Raw genomic sequence first — 17,657 nt, forward strand, 5'->3', positions numbered from 1 at the left:
CTGAGCTTGTTTGGTACCTTTGGGTAACATAGAAATTTATGTTGTATTTGGTAAAGTGTTAGTTTCCTTAGCAATCATTAGTCTTATTCTATACTATTTAATCTCCTGACTAAAATATCATCTCATTTTCTTAAACTGTAATTTAATTTAATTTTTAACAAATATATTAATAAATTTGCCTTATATATTTTTTTCATGAAACAATTTCTGAGGTTTACACAGCAGAATGTTGTAATTTTTTTGTGTCAATGTACATTAAGTGAAAAACATTTGTTCAAAATATTCGTAGTGTAAACTGTCTTAGTCTGCTCAGACTGCCATTATAATGCCATAGAATGGGTGATTTAAAAAAAACATATTTCTCACAGTCCTGGAGGCTGGAGGTCCATGATCAGGTTTGCAGATGGACACCTTATTACTATGTGACCTTTTCTCAGTGCATGTGCATGAAGAGAAAGATTGATCTTTTTTTCTTTTTCTTACAAGGCCACCAAACCTATTGAATTAGGACCCCACTCTTAAGACCTCATTTAACTTGAATTATCTCCTAAAAGCACTATGTCCAAATACAGTCGTATTGGGGGGTTAATAATTCAGCATATCAGTTTAGAGGGGACATGATTCACTCTCCAGCATTCTGATTTTTGTACATTTTTAACTTGCATTTTATTAATGACTAAGGTTTTCATTATTGGTTGCTCAATTGTTTGATCAATTAAATCTTTGCATTCATAAAACACTTGACAACTTCTTATATGCTAAGCAACATACTAATCCTCGAGTTATGTAACTTAAAAGGCATTATTTTTGCTTGATGTGAGTCCAAGTGTAGTGGAGAAATCAGGTATAAAAAATTAATGTACCATTTGGTTAATTGCTATAATTAGGAGACCTGAGGAGCAGTAAAATTTAGTTAAATAACAAAAATAGAAGTATAACAAGTAGTAAATGTATAAGGATATAGGAAGCCTGAATAACACTATCAACCAAATTGAGATAATTGACATTTAAAGAACATTCCAACCAATAATAGCATGAGAATCATTCTTTATAAGCTCAAATGTAGCATTTGCTAAGATATATCATAGGCTGGGATAAAAAGCTAGTCAATGAGTTTAAAAAGGTATAGGAACCATAAAAAGTGTTTCTGTAACAAAATAGAAGTAACTTAGAAGTCTGTGACACAAAAATACCTGAAAAATCTCTAAATATTTGGAATTAAATTATGCATTTCTAACCAATTAAGGAATCAAACAGGAAATTATAATGTATATTAAAAATATTTTTACTCAAATTAAAAAAATAAATATATCAAAATTTGTTTCATGGAACTTAAGCAGAAATTAGCTTCAGTCTCTTTCCTAGGGAGTTATATCAGTTAAGGGTTAGGAAGAAGCTGAGAGCTCGTTCTGTTTTCCAGAAGGTCATTTTCCTCAAAAGCATTTTGATCAATATATTGTATTAGAAAGCCATTTGGGGGAATGGAAGATAAAATGTAAGGTGGGTGAGTTTTATTATTTTAGCTACTTTTTTGAGAAATAATTTTCATAGAATAAAAATATACCCATTGTAAAAACAAACAGTTTGACAAGTATTGGTAAATGAATAGTGTGGTAAAACCACCATCAGAGTACATATATTCTTATGATTAGTGTTTCAGGATTCTTAGGATACATTCCTAGGAGTGGAATCACTGGGCCAAAAGGCAGCTCCATTTCTAATTTTTTGAGGAACCTCCATACTGTTTTCCATAGTGGTTGCACCAGTCTGCATTCCCACCAGCAGTGTACTAGGGTTCCCCTTTCTCCACACACTGGCCAGCACCTGTGGTTTGTTGATTTGTTGATGGCAGCCATTCTTACAGATGTGAAGTGATACCTCATTGTGGAGACTGATGAATGTCAGAGGGATGGAGGAGGGCAGGTGAGTGGAGGGGGAGAGAGTAACCAAAGAATTTGTATGCATAGATGCACAGCCCAAGCACGTGGACAATGGTGGGGAGAGGGTCGGGGGAGGGGGGGATGGAATGGGGTGGAACGGGTCATTGGGGAGAAAAAGGAACATCTGTGATATTTTAAACAAAAGTAAAATTTAAAAACTAAAAAACAACAACACACCATCAAATCAAAAAGTGGAACATTTCCTTCAGCTCCTCAAATTCCTCCTGTCACTTTTAAGTTGATCTCCTGCCCCACTCCCAGCCGCAGGCACACACTAAACTGCATTATGTCCCTGTACTTTGCCTTTTCTAGGATTTCTTATAAATGCAGTCATATAGTATATAGTCTTTGTGTCTGCCTTTTTTCACTTAGCATAATGTTCTAGATCTTCATTCGTGTTGTATTTATTTATTTTTGTCCTTTTTATTCCTGAATTATTTTCATTTTTAAAGATATACACAAGTTTATATTGCTTGTTGTTAGAGATCTGAGTTGACTCCAGTTTGAGGCTCTTATGCATTAAGCTTCAATGTACATTTGTTTATAAGTCTTTTTGCAGACATACATTTTTTGTGTTTTTTGAGTGGGTTGCTGGGCCTTACGGTAAGTGTAAAATTCCCAGTGGTGAGTTCAAGCCTCCAACACCTCAAGCTAGTAAAACATTCCCTTCTGCCTTCCAGAAGTATGAGCGGTTTGGGGAATGCACTCAGTCAAAGGTAAGCATGCTCATAAATCTCACCAAGAGCCTATTTCTCGTAGGCCTTCTTTTAGTTTCTACCTGCTTTTTAACAGACTCCTTGTGTGCTCCTGTGCTAAAGTGTAATTTACAGACGAACAGAATTTTGAACAGAATTTTTATTTAAATTTTTAAATCTCAGTCTGCCTGTGGCTATTTTGCATTCAGGATTTATCCCTTAAATATCAGCTAGTCTGCTCCTTGTACTTTATAATCTGCCACCTTGAGCTCTGAGGATGTGGGATAGCTTCCAAAGTTTTCCATCTGGTTTGAAGGTATGGGATGGCTTGTGAAGTACGCAAGTCAAGAAACCACAAACCCACAGTTTTTATCCGATACAGCAACTACCATTGAACATGAACTAGTCTCAAGATTCTGCATGACTTTTGTAATGTCCAGTGCCTTCAAATAGTTATTTTTAATAATTTTGTACAAATTTTATAATTTTATCTGTAGGAAGGATTCTCCATTATTACCAGAAAGATCTTTTTTATATTACTTTATAAAGAAATATCTAACAAAATATCTCACCAAATGGTAAATACTAGTTATTTTACTATGGAGGAATTTCAGATAATTTGGATAAGTTTTCTCTCTTATCCTTTCCTATATTTCTTGATTGTTTAATTATGTTATACTTATAATCAGAAAAAAGAACATTCCATTTTATTACTTTCATTTTGTAATAGTATGCAAGAACAAGAATGCTGGAAGTTGGAGCTGAGGTATAAATTTAAAGACGGTTAAAGTGGTTTAACAGAAAGAAGAAAATTGTTTTGTAATTGGTATCGTTTTATGTCTAATGAAAAACTTTCTGTTAAAGTGATACTTGAAAAGGCTTGTTGAGCTTTCACTTTTAAGTGGCTTAACATATCTTATTTTGCTATTAATTTGTGTTAGTATAACACATTTTTTTAAAGACTTGACTTTTTATTATTATAATATTTATAATATTAAATTTATTGGGGTGATAATGGTTAATATAAATATATAGGTTTCAGGTGTGGGTTTCTATGTTGTAAGATCTGTATTACTATTATTTTTAATCCTTACCCGAGGACATGTTTTTTATTGATTTTAGAGAGAAGAAGAGAGAAGAAGAGAGAGAGAAACATTGATCTTTTACCTCCTGAACACACCCCAGCCCTGGGATTAACCTCAACCTGTATGTTCCCTGACTGGGAAATGAACTGACCTTTTAATGTACAAGATGACACTCCAACCAATTGAGCCACACCAACCAGGGCAATATACTGATAATATAAAATAATGTAGGTTCATGTTGTCTGATTAATTTAGATTATAATTAATATAATTTAGCTGTTTTTTCAAAGGCCACAGTATTATTTCTTTTGGAGGCATCTTGTGACCTGAGAATAGATACAAGGAGATAACAATAGCTATTACTCATTGATAATTGATCAAGTGCTAACCACTTTTCTAAAGCCTTTACACATTTTTGAAACTTTTAACCCTCTCAACACCCCTATCAAGTAGGTTTAAATATTATCCTCTTTTTATAGAGTAGGAAACTCAAGTTTAGAGAGATTGAGTATTTCTCTAGAGTCGTTAAGTTGGTAAACAACAGAGCTGGAATTTGCTAGATTTGAACCCAGGTTTGAACTAACTCTATCCCCACCATTTTTATCTTCACATTAAACTATACTCTGGAGAAACATGAGGTTGCAGGTGAGGAATGTGATCTCGAGGCTCTCCTCTCTTGAAATTAAAAGGTAAAAATGTTGCTAAAAGAAACTAGACATCTCTTTCTTTAAAGATCTCAGAAGGTTAAATTAGGCTAACATTTTTACCAGGGTACTTTTGGTATGGTCTAAAGTAAAAGCAAGATGAAATTTGAAAAATTTCCCCCATATCTATAATTTATTATCTTGGTTGTCAGCTATCATGACCTAAAGAAAAATTTAGAAAACAGTATCTTTTCACGTCCTGAGCCCCAAAGCTACTTTTTTTCAAGCTTGAAATTCAATTGTCCCTTAACTTAGATTTGTAAAATGTCAGATTGTTATTTCTTAAGGCCAGTTTAATGGAAAGAACGCCATAATAGTATACAGTAATGTACAGGAACCTTTCATTTCTCTCTGTTAAGCATTCTCTTCTTCCTTACTAATAAAGCCTGTTTAGTTTTAATTGCATGAATGGCTGCTTGGCCCAACTCATTTCTCTGCTTCCTTTTTAGTTAGATGTGGCAACATGGCTAACTCTGACCAAAAAAAAGTAAACAGAAGTGAAGCATTCAATTGAAGTCTTATCTTTTGAAAGGAAAGTGCTTATTTTCAAATTCCCTTTTTTTCTTCTTTTTTTTTCCCCACCAGCTGGAAGAATGGGTATAAGTGGGACAGCGGCTTTGTATCTAGAGATCAAAACCATGTATTGAGAATGGTGAGGTCAACATATCTGCCATGGGTCACTTCCTTCTGTACATCTCAGATTTTCTTCTGAGAGAAAAATCTATGCTATTTTATTTAAACAATATATTTAAAATATATATTATTTAAATGATGTATTTTTAAATCTGCATGATTTAAGTTGTGTTTGAAATCTCTACTATTTAAATCATGTACAACATGATTTGTTACAACAATTTAGCCAGTATCCTGATGTAACAATTCATATCTTAAAATGGTATATTGCCATGATAAAACCCAAATTATGTGGTACTGACTTTGCAATCAGGTGGTGAAAAGCAAGGGGACATATACTGCAGTCTCAGAAACTAGTGGTTCTGTTATATCAAGGCAAAATATTTAGCAAAACAATTACCTGTGATAATTTTAGAGATAGGACACATCTTTACTGGAAATGCAGCTCCAGGGTAAGTGGCTAAAAAAAGTAAAAATGTTGGTGTACTTTAGCAGATCTTTTCTACTTTTACTAAGTAACTTGGAGAGAGAGATTTAGTCAATTTGCAAGCAAAAATATAAGGGGAACAAAATTCTGTAAATGAGCACTCTCTGTCCTGTTAAGTCAAAATAAGCACGGATCTCAAAATATAAAGATATGATATTTTTTCACAGAAAGTTTTTTTTTCCCCCATATGTGTCATAAAATCAGTGTCTGTAGTCACTAGAGAGCCCACAAAAATGATCTTGCAAAGTCAAGATTTTATCTAAATTAGAAATAGAGAAACCATCTCAGTTTGAGAGAACAGATTGATTGGAAACTTAATTTTTGTTCACTCTTATCATCTGCTAACGTATTGGGTAATTTTATTGTCAAAGAGTGAATTAGGAAGAAAGGGGGACAATATCAAACTGATTAAAAAAAGGTGAATACATATTAATATGTATTGTATGACAAATTAGTGTTCAAATACCAAGATTTAACAGAGACAAATGTCTTACATTATGAAATCAATCTAAATTGACTGTGAGCTCAGTAATTTAGACCTTATAATGTTAGAAAAGCTTAATTATTGAACCTGAAACAGCAGAAGAAAGTAGGGTGGCTGAGAAAAGCCTTTCTAGAGACTGCCATATTAAATGTTCTTTAGAAATTTGAAGAAACCCAGCATCAAAAGTTGGTTTAATGATATTATCCTCACATTCAAGCTACTTTTTCAGATGGCTTAAAGGTAACTGCCATTAAATTGAGGTGAGTGAGGGAGTAGTATGACCTCAGAAACTAGTAGACAAATGGAAGTCTGAAGTCATAAAAACTATAACCAGAGGAGATTCTTTCATTCTGGTTACTTTAAATGGAGCAGACTGCAATCAAAGGGATGAAAATAAATCATTGCTAAGTACAAGGCTGGTCTGTGGTTGCTGAACCTCTAAAACAATTTCTGTTTCCCAAAGTCTATATCAGCTGTTTAAGGCTATAAGAACATATTCTTCAGCTTCATTTTCACTTGTGGCCAAAGAGGAAAAAAAAATTACAAGATAGCAAAGGAAGGACTACAGAGGACACTGACAAAAGTGTTATTTCTAGAACTGATGGCAAAAAGTTGGGCTAATCAAGGAACTTACACAGCATAAAATCTTCAAAATTCACAATGAGCAGGATTAATGATTTCTTGCTCTTTCTTCCTTCTTTTAATTTGAGTTTTTCTACCCCACCATTGCATGTCGAGAGCATGTGTCTTTTAGTTTATAAATCTCAGGAGCACTTTCTTTCCTGAAAAGTACTGTGTCTCATCCAGATACAAGGACTTTTTGTTGGCATTAACTCTGGATGCTCTCCCTTGAGAAAGAAATGAGAATGTTTTATGTACACAGTAAATAATATGTATATGGGTGGCCAAAGGGTGACGCCATGGAAGTCACTGCTAGCTGTCTTTACTAACCTTTCTACTCTCCTCTTTTTTTAAAAATAGAAGCTTTACTGATAGAGTATAAATAGGTAGAGACTAATTTTACCAACTGTCCTTGAAAGTATGTGAGGATGTGTGATTAAGATATAGCCAGCAACCCCTCTTCTGGGTATGTATCCCAGAAATTTGAAAACATTTATTCACAAAGATATATGAATCCCTATGTTTATTGCAATGTTATTTATTGTGAACAAGATATGGAAACAACCAAAGTGTTCTTCATCAAAGATAGATGATAGACAAAGAAGATGTGGTACATATACACAATGGAATACTGCTCAGACATAAGAAACAATAAAACACTGCCATTGTGATAATATGGATAGATCTTAAAGATATCATGCTAAGTGAAGTAAATCAAACAGAAAGACACAAGAATCATATGATTTCACTCATAAGTGGAATGTAAAACTTAAAGCAACAAGTGAACAAACAAGAAAAACAAACAAGAACTCATAGACACAGACAACACTATGGTGGTTACCAGAGAGGAAGTGTGTGTGGGATAATAAAAGATAAAGAGAGTTAAATACATGGTGACAGAAGATTTGATTTTGTTTGGTGGGAACACAAACAGATGATGTATCATAGAATTGTATACTTGTAACTTACATAATTTTATTAACCAATGGCACAGCAACAAATTTAATTAAAAAGAAAAAAGTAAATAAAATTAAATTTAAAAAAGATTTAGCCAATGGAATGTGAGTAGATGCAATCAATATATATACAACTTCTGGTCATAACTATTAATACAAGTTGCTTGCTATTTCCTTTTCTGTTCTGTCTGTCTGTTGTGTGGGGGATAAAGTCAAGTGGATCTTAAACAGGTAAAGCTTGGCGCTACTGAAACTCTCTTAAAGCAACTTAGCCTATACTTTAAACGTTAGTAACTTCTGCCCACGGTTCACTTCCTTTAATGGGCCACATGACCTGTGGGAAAACCTTACTGAGACTGAGCTGCTTCATTTCTAAAAGGAAGTATCTTCTCTTTCTATTCTCCTGGTTGTATATGATTCCTTTAATATAAATATATTCTAAGAACTCTGAGAACATTTTACCATATACAAGTTTTACATCATTTTAAATGAATTACAATTTGACTGCTTTAAAAGTTATTATATAGAAACACAAATTCAGACAGCAGACATTCCTTACATTAAACTATTTTTTTTTTCTGAGAATCAATCAAAAAATTGTTGGTGTCATTTGTTATGAATTATGCAAAACAAAAATGTACTATATACCAAGATGTTCATAAAAATGTTGCTAAGTTATTTTTTAATATGTTTTTATTGATTTTAGAGAGAGAGGAAGGGAGAGTGAGAGAGAGAAACATCGATGTGAGAGAGAAGCATTGATTGGTAGCCTCCCTTATGCACCCTCACCAGGAAAAGAACCCACAACCTGGGCATGTGCCCTGACTGGAAATCAAACCTTCAACCTTTCAGTGCACAAGGTGATGTTCAACCAACTGAGTCACACTGGCCAGGGCACTATGTTATTTTAAATAGCAAAAGAAAAGCTCCATACTAAAATAGTAATTAAGAGAAAAGATTATATGTCCTCTTTAAAAAATATTATACAGTCAAGTGATTCTGAATATGCATTACTTTTGCTTTCCAAATCCTCTCTGCTCTGTCTCACAGAAGGCTGACCTGTTTGGATTTTTTCAGCAGTTTCCTTTTCCTCTGGTTATGGCAATGAGAAACACTGGCAGGGAATGAGAGAGAAGGGCAACAAGGCATGGGCATATAATCTCCAATTCTCTCTTCACAGGATCACTGCAAGCTGTATGTGTCCCTTAGTCCAAAGTAAAGAGTCCTGTCACTCATACCTCTGCACAGAGCACTTTCTGTCTTTGAGCTGAATGACCATTCCCAGTCCTTGTTTCTTCAGTTTTTCTGTGGGAGCAGCACTTTAGTTATTAATCCTGGAAAACTGCACAGACTCTTTGTTTCCCTTATGCTCAGCTCACATCTTTATAAATTTTTCCTTTATTGAATAATTTTAATTACCTAATTGAGCATGCCATTTGTTTCTTCCATGGCCATTGGCTGGCACACTGGTAGAGAATAAAATGTTATAGTGCAACAGTCATGCACCACACAACAAATGATGTTTCAGTAAATGATGGACAATATATAGACAATGGCATCATAAGACTATAATGGAGCTGAAAATTCCTATCACAAAGTGATGTTATGGTTGTCATAAGGTCATAGCACAAAGGTTGCAAAAATCAACAAGGCTGTAGTTGAGATGGCAAAGAATTTTAACCTGAGTGTGTATAAGGATGACATTGAAAAGCTCCTAGAGGTAGTTTCTGAGGAACCGAATAATGAAAAGTTGTTGGAATTGAAACCAGAACACAGTTGAAGAAGAGGCAAGAGAAAAGAAAACTGCAGGAGAACAAGTAGAAAATGAACCTCCAAGAAAATTCACAGTGAATGGCTTAGCAGAAGCTTTTGCAGACAACCAGCTTCTTAAAAAGTTTGAAGAGATGGACCTCAACATTGAAAACTTTTCATTAATAGAGAGAATAACTGGTGCATATTCTACTTAAAAGCAAATCTATTATGGAAAAAAAAAAATACAAGCAAACCACCATGGACATATTTCTGGGAAGAATGACACCTTCTCAAGAAAAGCCTCAGGCAGGTCCTTCAGGAGGTTTTCCAGAGGCATTGTTATTGTAGGATATGACAGCTTCATGAGTGTTTTGCCCTGAAGACTTTCCAGTGGAACAAGATGTGGAGGTGGAAGACTTTGATATTGGTCATTCTAACTCTGTGTAGGCTTAGGCTATAATGTGTGTGCTTGTGTCTTAGTTTTTAATAGAAAGTTTCAAAACTTAAAATCAAAATAGAAAAGTTTGTAGAATAAGGCTATAAAGAAAGAAAAGACTTTTGTACAATTGTACAATGTGTTTGTGTTTTAAATTAACTGTTATAAGTCAAATTTTTTTAAATTTTTTTAAGTTTATAAAGTAAAAATAAGCTACAACAAAATAAAGTTAATTTATTATTGAAGAAAGAAAATCATTTCTAAAATAAATTTAATATAGCCTAAGTGAACAGTGTTTAAAAAGCCTTCAGTCATGTACAGTAATATCCTCGGCCTTCACATTCACTCAGCCTCTCATTCAACTGGCTCACCCAGGGCAACTTTCAGTCCTGAAAGCTCCATTCATGGTAAGTGCCCTATACAGGTGTGCCATTTTTATCTCTTATAGCATATTTTTACTGTATGTTTTCTATGTTAGATATGTCCAGATGCACAAATACTTTCCATTGTGTTACAATTGCCTACACTGTACCATTTAGTACAGTAACCTGCTATACAGGAATGTAGCCTAGGTGTATAATAGGTTATTCCTTTGAGTTTTGTGTAAGTGCACTCTATGATGTTTGCAAAATGAAAAAAATAATGCATTTATCAAGAGGTAGCCTCCTCATTAAGTGACTCATGCTATAGCATAAAATATAATATATAAGGTTAAAGATCAGAAAGAAAGACAGAAATCAATAAAATAGTATACTATGGTGATAAGATTAAAGGTGAACATATTTTCTTAATTACATTTATTGTTAAGTTTAGAGTTATTTTAGTAGTTAAAATATTAAAATTGTTGCTAGGATATTTTGTCAGGTAGATTTTCTAAGTTTTGCTTTACTAAATAGATAAGAATGTCTCATTAACATATTGAATTATGTAAATCATCTTAATCATCTGCTTTCTCTTTTTCTGATCCTAGGCTAAGCAGAATTGATAGAGAAATTTTGGAAGCAGGCTGACTCGATTTTATTCAGAGTTCTTCATTTCAAGCTAAGAAAGAAGTTTCTGGCTGATTCACCAGGTGAATTTTTAAAGTAGAAATCAGGAGCTCACAGATTTATTTGTTTGGAAAAGAACAAGACTCAAAAACAAAGCTCAAAACTAAGACCCAGGAGAATGCTTTAAACTACAGAATTGTCCTAATGTGAAGACTTTTTTATTTATTTGTTTGTTTATTTAAAAAATTTTTTTTTTTGTTTAAAATATTACAGATGTCCCTTTTTCTCCCCAATGACCCGTTCCACCCTGTCCCATCCCCCTCCCCAGTCCCTTTCCCCACCATTGTCCATGTCCCTGGGTTGTGCATACATGCATATAAATTCTTTGGTTAATCTCTCCCCCTCCACCCCCCCGCCTTCCTCCATCCCTCTGACATTCGTCAGTCTGATCCATGCTTCTGTCATTGAATCTATTCTGTTCATCAGTTTATTAAGTTCTTTAGAGTCCACATATAAGTGAGGTCATGTGGTGTTTGTCTTTCACTGCCTGGCTTATTTCACTTAGCATAATATTCTATCATAGCTGTCATTGACCCCTAAACTCTACAGCTTGCCTTGCTGATGCCCACATATTTGACTTTACTACAAATTCAACTACTGCCTGAACTTTGCAATGTCTGGTTGCCCTGAGCCACTTCTGCGTGGTAAAGCCAAATGTCTCTGCCACCATTCACATTGCAGGGTGGACTCTTGAGTGCACTGCATCCTTATGTGGCTCCCTCTTAAACCAAAATCTCACTCCAGCTCATACAGCTGATGGAGTTTTGTAATGAGCTTGCATTTCAGCCATAGGGTACAGTGGGAAATTTGATTTCACTTTTTATTTTTTTGAGGAAATAGAACATGGATATTTCTCCAATATATAAGATGTATTAGTTTGCTACAGTTGTATTTTAGGCTAAATGGCTTAAACAATGAAAATTGATCTTCTTACGATTCCGGGTGCTAGCAGTCCCAAAACAAGGTGTTGTCAGGGTTAGTTTCCTCTGAAGGTTTCTTTCCTTGGGTTATTGATGGCCATCTTTCTTTGTTTCTTGCGCGTTCTTTCCTGTGTGTGTGTCTGATTCCTAATCAGCTGTTCTTACAAAAAAGCCAGTCATGTTAGATTAGGGTCAATGAATAAGACCTCATTTTAACTTAATTATCTCTTTACAAACCATATCTCCAAAAACAGCAGTATTTTAAGGTACTGGGAGTGAGAAGTTAAACAAGTAAATTTTGAGGTTACACAATTTAGCCCATAATAGAAAGACATTTGAGAAGAATGGCAACTAAATGCAAGGTATAATCATAGATTAGGTTTCAAATAAGAAAAATATGAAGAATACATAAGAATTGGGACAATTAGAGAAATTTGAATATGGAATATATTAGGTAGCTAAGTTTTAGAATTATTAAATTTATTAAATTTGATCACTGTAATTATATGAGAAGGCCATTGCTTTTAGAAGATGCATGCAAATGTTTTTAAAAGTAAAAGGCTACAACACCTGAGATTTACACTCAAATTGTTCAGAGACAAAGAAAATATATGAGGTAAAATTCTGTACCATTCTTCCAACTTAACTGAGAGCTCAATTTTTTTCAAAATAAAAGTTTTTAATAAAGGTGTTGAGAAGTTGCAAAAGCATAGGAAAATGACTAATCCACCCTTGGCTGCTCACCTTCAATATATACTATTCTCCCATGATTACAACTCCAAAATAAAAATAAATTGCAACTATCACTCTTCTGAATGAACACTGAAAAAATTAGAGGTTTATTCAGTGACAGAGAAATGTTATAGATGACAAGATCCACTGAGACAAAAGATAATATTTGAGTGAAGGTGCAGGTCATTATTGTTTAGAAAGTCAAGAAAGTATGAGGCTTGGGTATTAATATTTTCTACAAAGCCTGACCAAAGTGGCTCAGTGGTTGAGCATCGACCTATGATCCAAGAGATCAAGGTTCAATTACTGGTCAGGGCACATCCTCTGGTTGCTGTCTTGATTCCCAGTAGGAGGTGTGCAGGAGGCAGCTGATCAAAGACTCCTTCATCACTGATGTTTCTATCTCTCTCTCCCTTCCTCTCTCTGAGATCAATAAAGTTATACTTAAAATATATATATATATATATATATATATATATATATATTTTTTTTTTTTTTTTTTCTACATGGATGAAGGACGTTCTTCACAGGAAGATAGGAATTTTTATTTTTTTGGTTGGAAAATAATAAAACAGATTTCAAAACCCTAGATGAATATGAAGAAGTTAGTAGAATTGAGTGATGGAAAAATTTACAGAAGGGTGAACTGGTTGTGTCACTTACTTTGGAAAAAAACATGAAAATGAAATGGAGATGCCAACAACATCCTGTCTTTATAATAAATTAAACATAAGAAAAAGAGGGGTTTCCATTTTGAGAGCACTACCAGAGAGGTGATGACCTTCAGAAAAGAATAGGTTCCACTTATAGCAAAAAAAAAAAAGTGGAGGAAGAGGTAGATAAATTATTGAAAGAACTCGTGGACCCTGGCTGGTTTGGCTCAGTGGTCAGAGCACCTGCCTAGGGACCAAAGGATCTCAGATTCAATTCCTGATCAAGGGCACGTACCTTGGTTGCAGGTTCGATCTTCACCCTTAGTCAGGTGCATGTGGGAGACAAACAATTGATGTGTCTCTCTCACATTAATGTTTCTCTCTCTCTCTCTCTCTCTCTCTCTCTCTCTCTCTCTCTCTCTCTCTCTCCTTTCTCCCCCCCCTTCCACTCTCTCTGAAAATCAATGTAAAAAGTATCCTCGATCTCGGTGAGGATTTAAATAAATAAATAAATAAATAAATAAATAAATAAACTTGTGGGTTGTAGGAGAGCTTGTTATTTTAATGTTTTTAATCTTTATTGTTGAGAGTATTACAGAAGTCCCCCCCACTTTTCCCCCCATTGCCCTTCTCCACCTAGACCCTACCTCACCCCAGGTCTCACCACCCCATTGATTGTGTCCATGTGTAATACATATATGAATAGAAGTTATTTGGTTAATCTTTTTCTGCTCCCCCACACCCCTCTCTCTGAGATTCGTCAGTATGTTCCATGTTTCCATGCCTTTGGTTCTATTTTATTCATCAGTTTATTTTGCTCATTAGATTCTTTGTTCATTTATTTTAATTTTTAGTTTCAATTGTTGATAGATTTGTATTTATTGCCATTGTATTGTTTATATATTTTTTTTCATTTTTTTCCTTCTTCTTCCTCTTAAAGAAGAAGCTTTAACATTTCATGTAATACTAGTTTGGTCGTGATGAACCCTGTTAGCATTTTTTTTTTGTTAAGCTCTTTATCGGACCTTCAATTCTTTTTTTTTTTTTTTAATATATCTTTATTGATTTCAGAGAGAGGGAGAGGAAGAGACAGAGATAGAAACATCAATGATGAGAGAGTCATTGATAGGCTGCAGCCCGCAACCTGGGCTTGTGCCCTGACCGGGAATCGAACCCCGATCTCCTGGATCCTAGGTCAAAGCTCAACTGCTGAGCCATGCCCAGCTGGGCCTGACCTTCAATTCTAAATGATAGTTTTGATGGGTAGAGTATTCTTGGTTGTAGGGCCTTGCTTTTCATTACTTTGAATATTTCCTGCCACTCCCTCTGGCCTGCAAAGTTTCTGTTGAGAAACCATCTGACAGTCCTATGGGTGCCTTGCAGTTAGTTACTGTAACTAACTGCTTTACTCTTGCTGCTTTTAAGATTCTCTCTGTCTTTAATCTTTGACATTTTAATTATGGTGTGTCTAGGTGTGGGCCTCTTTGGGTTCCTCTTGTTTGTTACTCTCTATGCTTCCTGGACTTGTTCATCTATTTCTTTCACCAGGTAGGGGAAGTTTTCTGTCATTTTTTCAAATAGATTTTCAATTTCTTGCTCCTTCTCCTCCTTCCAGCATGCCCATTATTCTACTGTTGGGTCTCTTGAAGTTGTCCCAGAAGCTCCTTACACTATCTTCATATTTTTGGATTCTTTTTCCTTTTCACTCTTCTGATTGGGTGTTTTTCTCTTTCTCATATTCCAAATTGCTGATTTGATTCTCAGCATCCTCTACTCTACTGTTAATTTTTTGTAAGTTGTTTTTCAACCCAGTTAGTGTATCTTTCACCTTCATTTTTGACTGGTCCTTTTTTATGTTGTTGATGTTCTCACTAAGTTCCTGTAGTTCTTACTAAGTTTCTTGAAGTCTTCAATAAGCTTCTTGAGCATTCTTATAACCATTGTTTTGAACTCTGTATTTGGTAGTTTTCTTGTTTTCATTTCATTTAGTTTTCTTTCTGGAGATTTCTTATGTTCTTTCATTTGCAACATGTTTGTCTCCACATTTTGATTGCTTCCCTGTGTTTGTTTCTGTGTGTTAGGTAGAAATGCTGTGTCTCCTGGAATTGGTAGAGTGGGTTTATATAATAGGTGTCTCGTAAGGCCCAGTGGCTCAGCCTCCCCAGTCACCTGAACTGGGCACTCTAGATGTGCCTGTTTTGTGTGTGGACTGTTGCGCTGTCCTGTTGTAGTTGAGCGTTGATTGCTATTGGTGTCACTGGGAAAGCTTGACCGCCTCCGGATGAATCAGACCAAGCACAACTACAGTAGAAGAACTGCTATACAGTAGATGCCCCTATGGAGTATGACTTGCTTCAGTGGGGCTTTGGTGCTTACCCAGTCCACCCCTTGAATGTGTCACTTGTGGATGTGGTAAGGCTGTAATCTGGCATGGTCTGAAGCTGACCACCTTGTTCACTGACTCTAGGACTTCCCAGTAGGTGCAAAGTGCAAAGTCAGCTATTGCCTGTGTCCTGCCTGGGACCACCCAGCATGAGCTACAAAGCAATTTTCAGATGACTGCTACGTGTTTTGTGCTTGGAGGTGCCCAGGAGAGACCAAGCAGAGAACCAAGGCAGACCATTGCTAGTACCAGCCTGGGCTACTTAGCAAGAAGTGCAGGGCACACTGAAGCTAACTACTGCTTGTTTGAGAGATTTTAAGAAAACCTGAAGGCTGAGCCAGGCCAGGCCATTAGTATAGATAGAATAGCCACTGTAAACAGCTTGGGTGGGGCTGCAAATTGGATGGGGTGGGGTCTCAGGGAATCATCAAGGCAGGAGGAATAGTGTGGGCCAGGTAGATGAAAACTCAGATATGACAACTGCCTATTGGCACTGTTGTGGATTGGTTTCAGCAAAGGAACAAAGACCTCTGCCAGCAATTTTGTCTGGGAGAAATCTGCCCCCTAGTTCTTGCTCTGATGCCAGATAATTTAGTTCATCCCCATATGTCCCTGGATCCTTTCAAGCTGTTGCCCCAGTGCTGGAGCTAAGAGGAAGTGAGTTTGAGTTAAGTCTATGCACTGGCCCTTTAAGAGGAATGCCTGGGACTTTGGCAGCCTTGGTGTCACTCAACCACAATCCCTGCTGGTTTTTACAGTCTGAAGTTATGGGGACTTTTTTTTCCCCAACACTAGAACCCTGGGCTGAGAAGTCTAGTGTAGAGCTGGAACCCCTTCCTCCTCACAGGGGTTCTCCGTAGCCAAGATATCCTTCCCAATTATAAATAACACCACAAGCTGGTTTTGGACCAGTCCATTCCATGCCTCCACCTCTCCTACCAGTCTCAGTTTGGCTCGTTCTTTAATTCTCTAGTTGTAGGACTTCTGTTCAGCCAGGTTTCAGTGGTTCTGAATGATGGTGGTTCTGTAGTTTAGTTGTAATTTTGATGTTGTTGTGGGAGGTGGTGAGTAATATTTTTATTTACACCACCACCTTGGCCTTCCCAAGAAGAGCTTATTATTGATGAGTCAGTTGCTCTCAAAAAAAAAAAAAAAATCTAAGAAATATTGAAATTTTATTTTCACGGTTGGAGAGTATGTCTCAAAGTTATAGCATTTGAGGGTTTCAGTTTTCTATAAAACTTATAATATTTTAATTTTAATTAATTTATTAAAAATTTGATGGCAAAAGAACAGAACACAACACAACATAAATTTTAAAATATATGTAGTTTTATTGGCTGAAGATTATTTTCACATCAGCAAAGAAGAAATCATAGAAGAGGATGTTAAGGTAAAGCTCATATGACCTTAAAGGAATTTGTACTCTTTAGTCTCCAGACATGTGCAGTTATCAGAGAGTTCCCTGACTCCAAATGTTTATTCATATCTGTCAGCTAAATCATAGATCCAAGTGCAAAATGTAACACCGAGGAACATTATGTGGATTTGTGAGACTCCCTGAAGGACTTTGGGTTAATAAAGTAATGAATGGATTATAGGGAGACATAAATATGGTATTTTCATCTATGACAGATGCAACCTTGCTCCATTGTTATTTATATTATATAAAGAAACTCAGCTTATTTTCTTCATACTGAAAGGAGGTCCCCTTAGGGATGAATAGATGAATTTGCTATTAATTTTCAATTTCTATGATTTCATCTCTGAAAGTACCTTGTTTTAGAAAAATTTTAAATAGCCAATGTTTATTTATTTATTTTACACATATATGTGTGTGAAGAAATGGAAGGAAAAGGAAAAATGTGAGGTAAAATTTTGATAACAGAACAATATATTTTTTCATTTTTTGCCATTAGTTTGAATCATGCAAAACTTGGTTTTGGATTTTAATGACCAGCTGGACATCCATACCAGTTTTCTATAAAACCTAGTTTGAGTGTGCTAACATCTTTTGCATCATAATCCTTAGTTCCTGTAAGGGAACTGTGATGTGTGATATTCTGGAGAGAGCATGGGTGCTGAAATTATAACAATACTCTAGTATTAAAAACACCTAACCTCTAT

The sequence above is a fragment of the Miniopterus natalensis genome, chromosome 10, assembly GCF_054644295.1.
Source record: "Miniopterus natalensis isolate mMinNat1 chromosome 10, mMinNat1.hap1, whole genome shotgun sequence".
NCBI classification, from domain to species: domain Eukaryota; kingdom Metazoa; phylum Chordata; class Mammalia; order Chiroptera; family Miniopteridae; genus Miniopterus; species Miniopterus natalensis.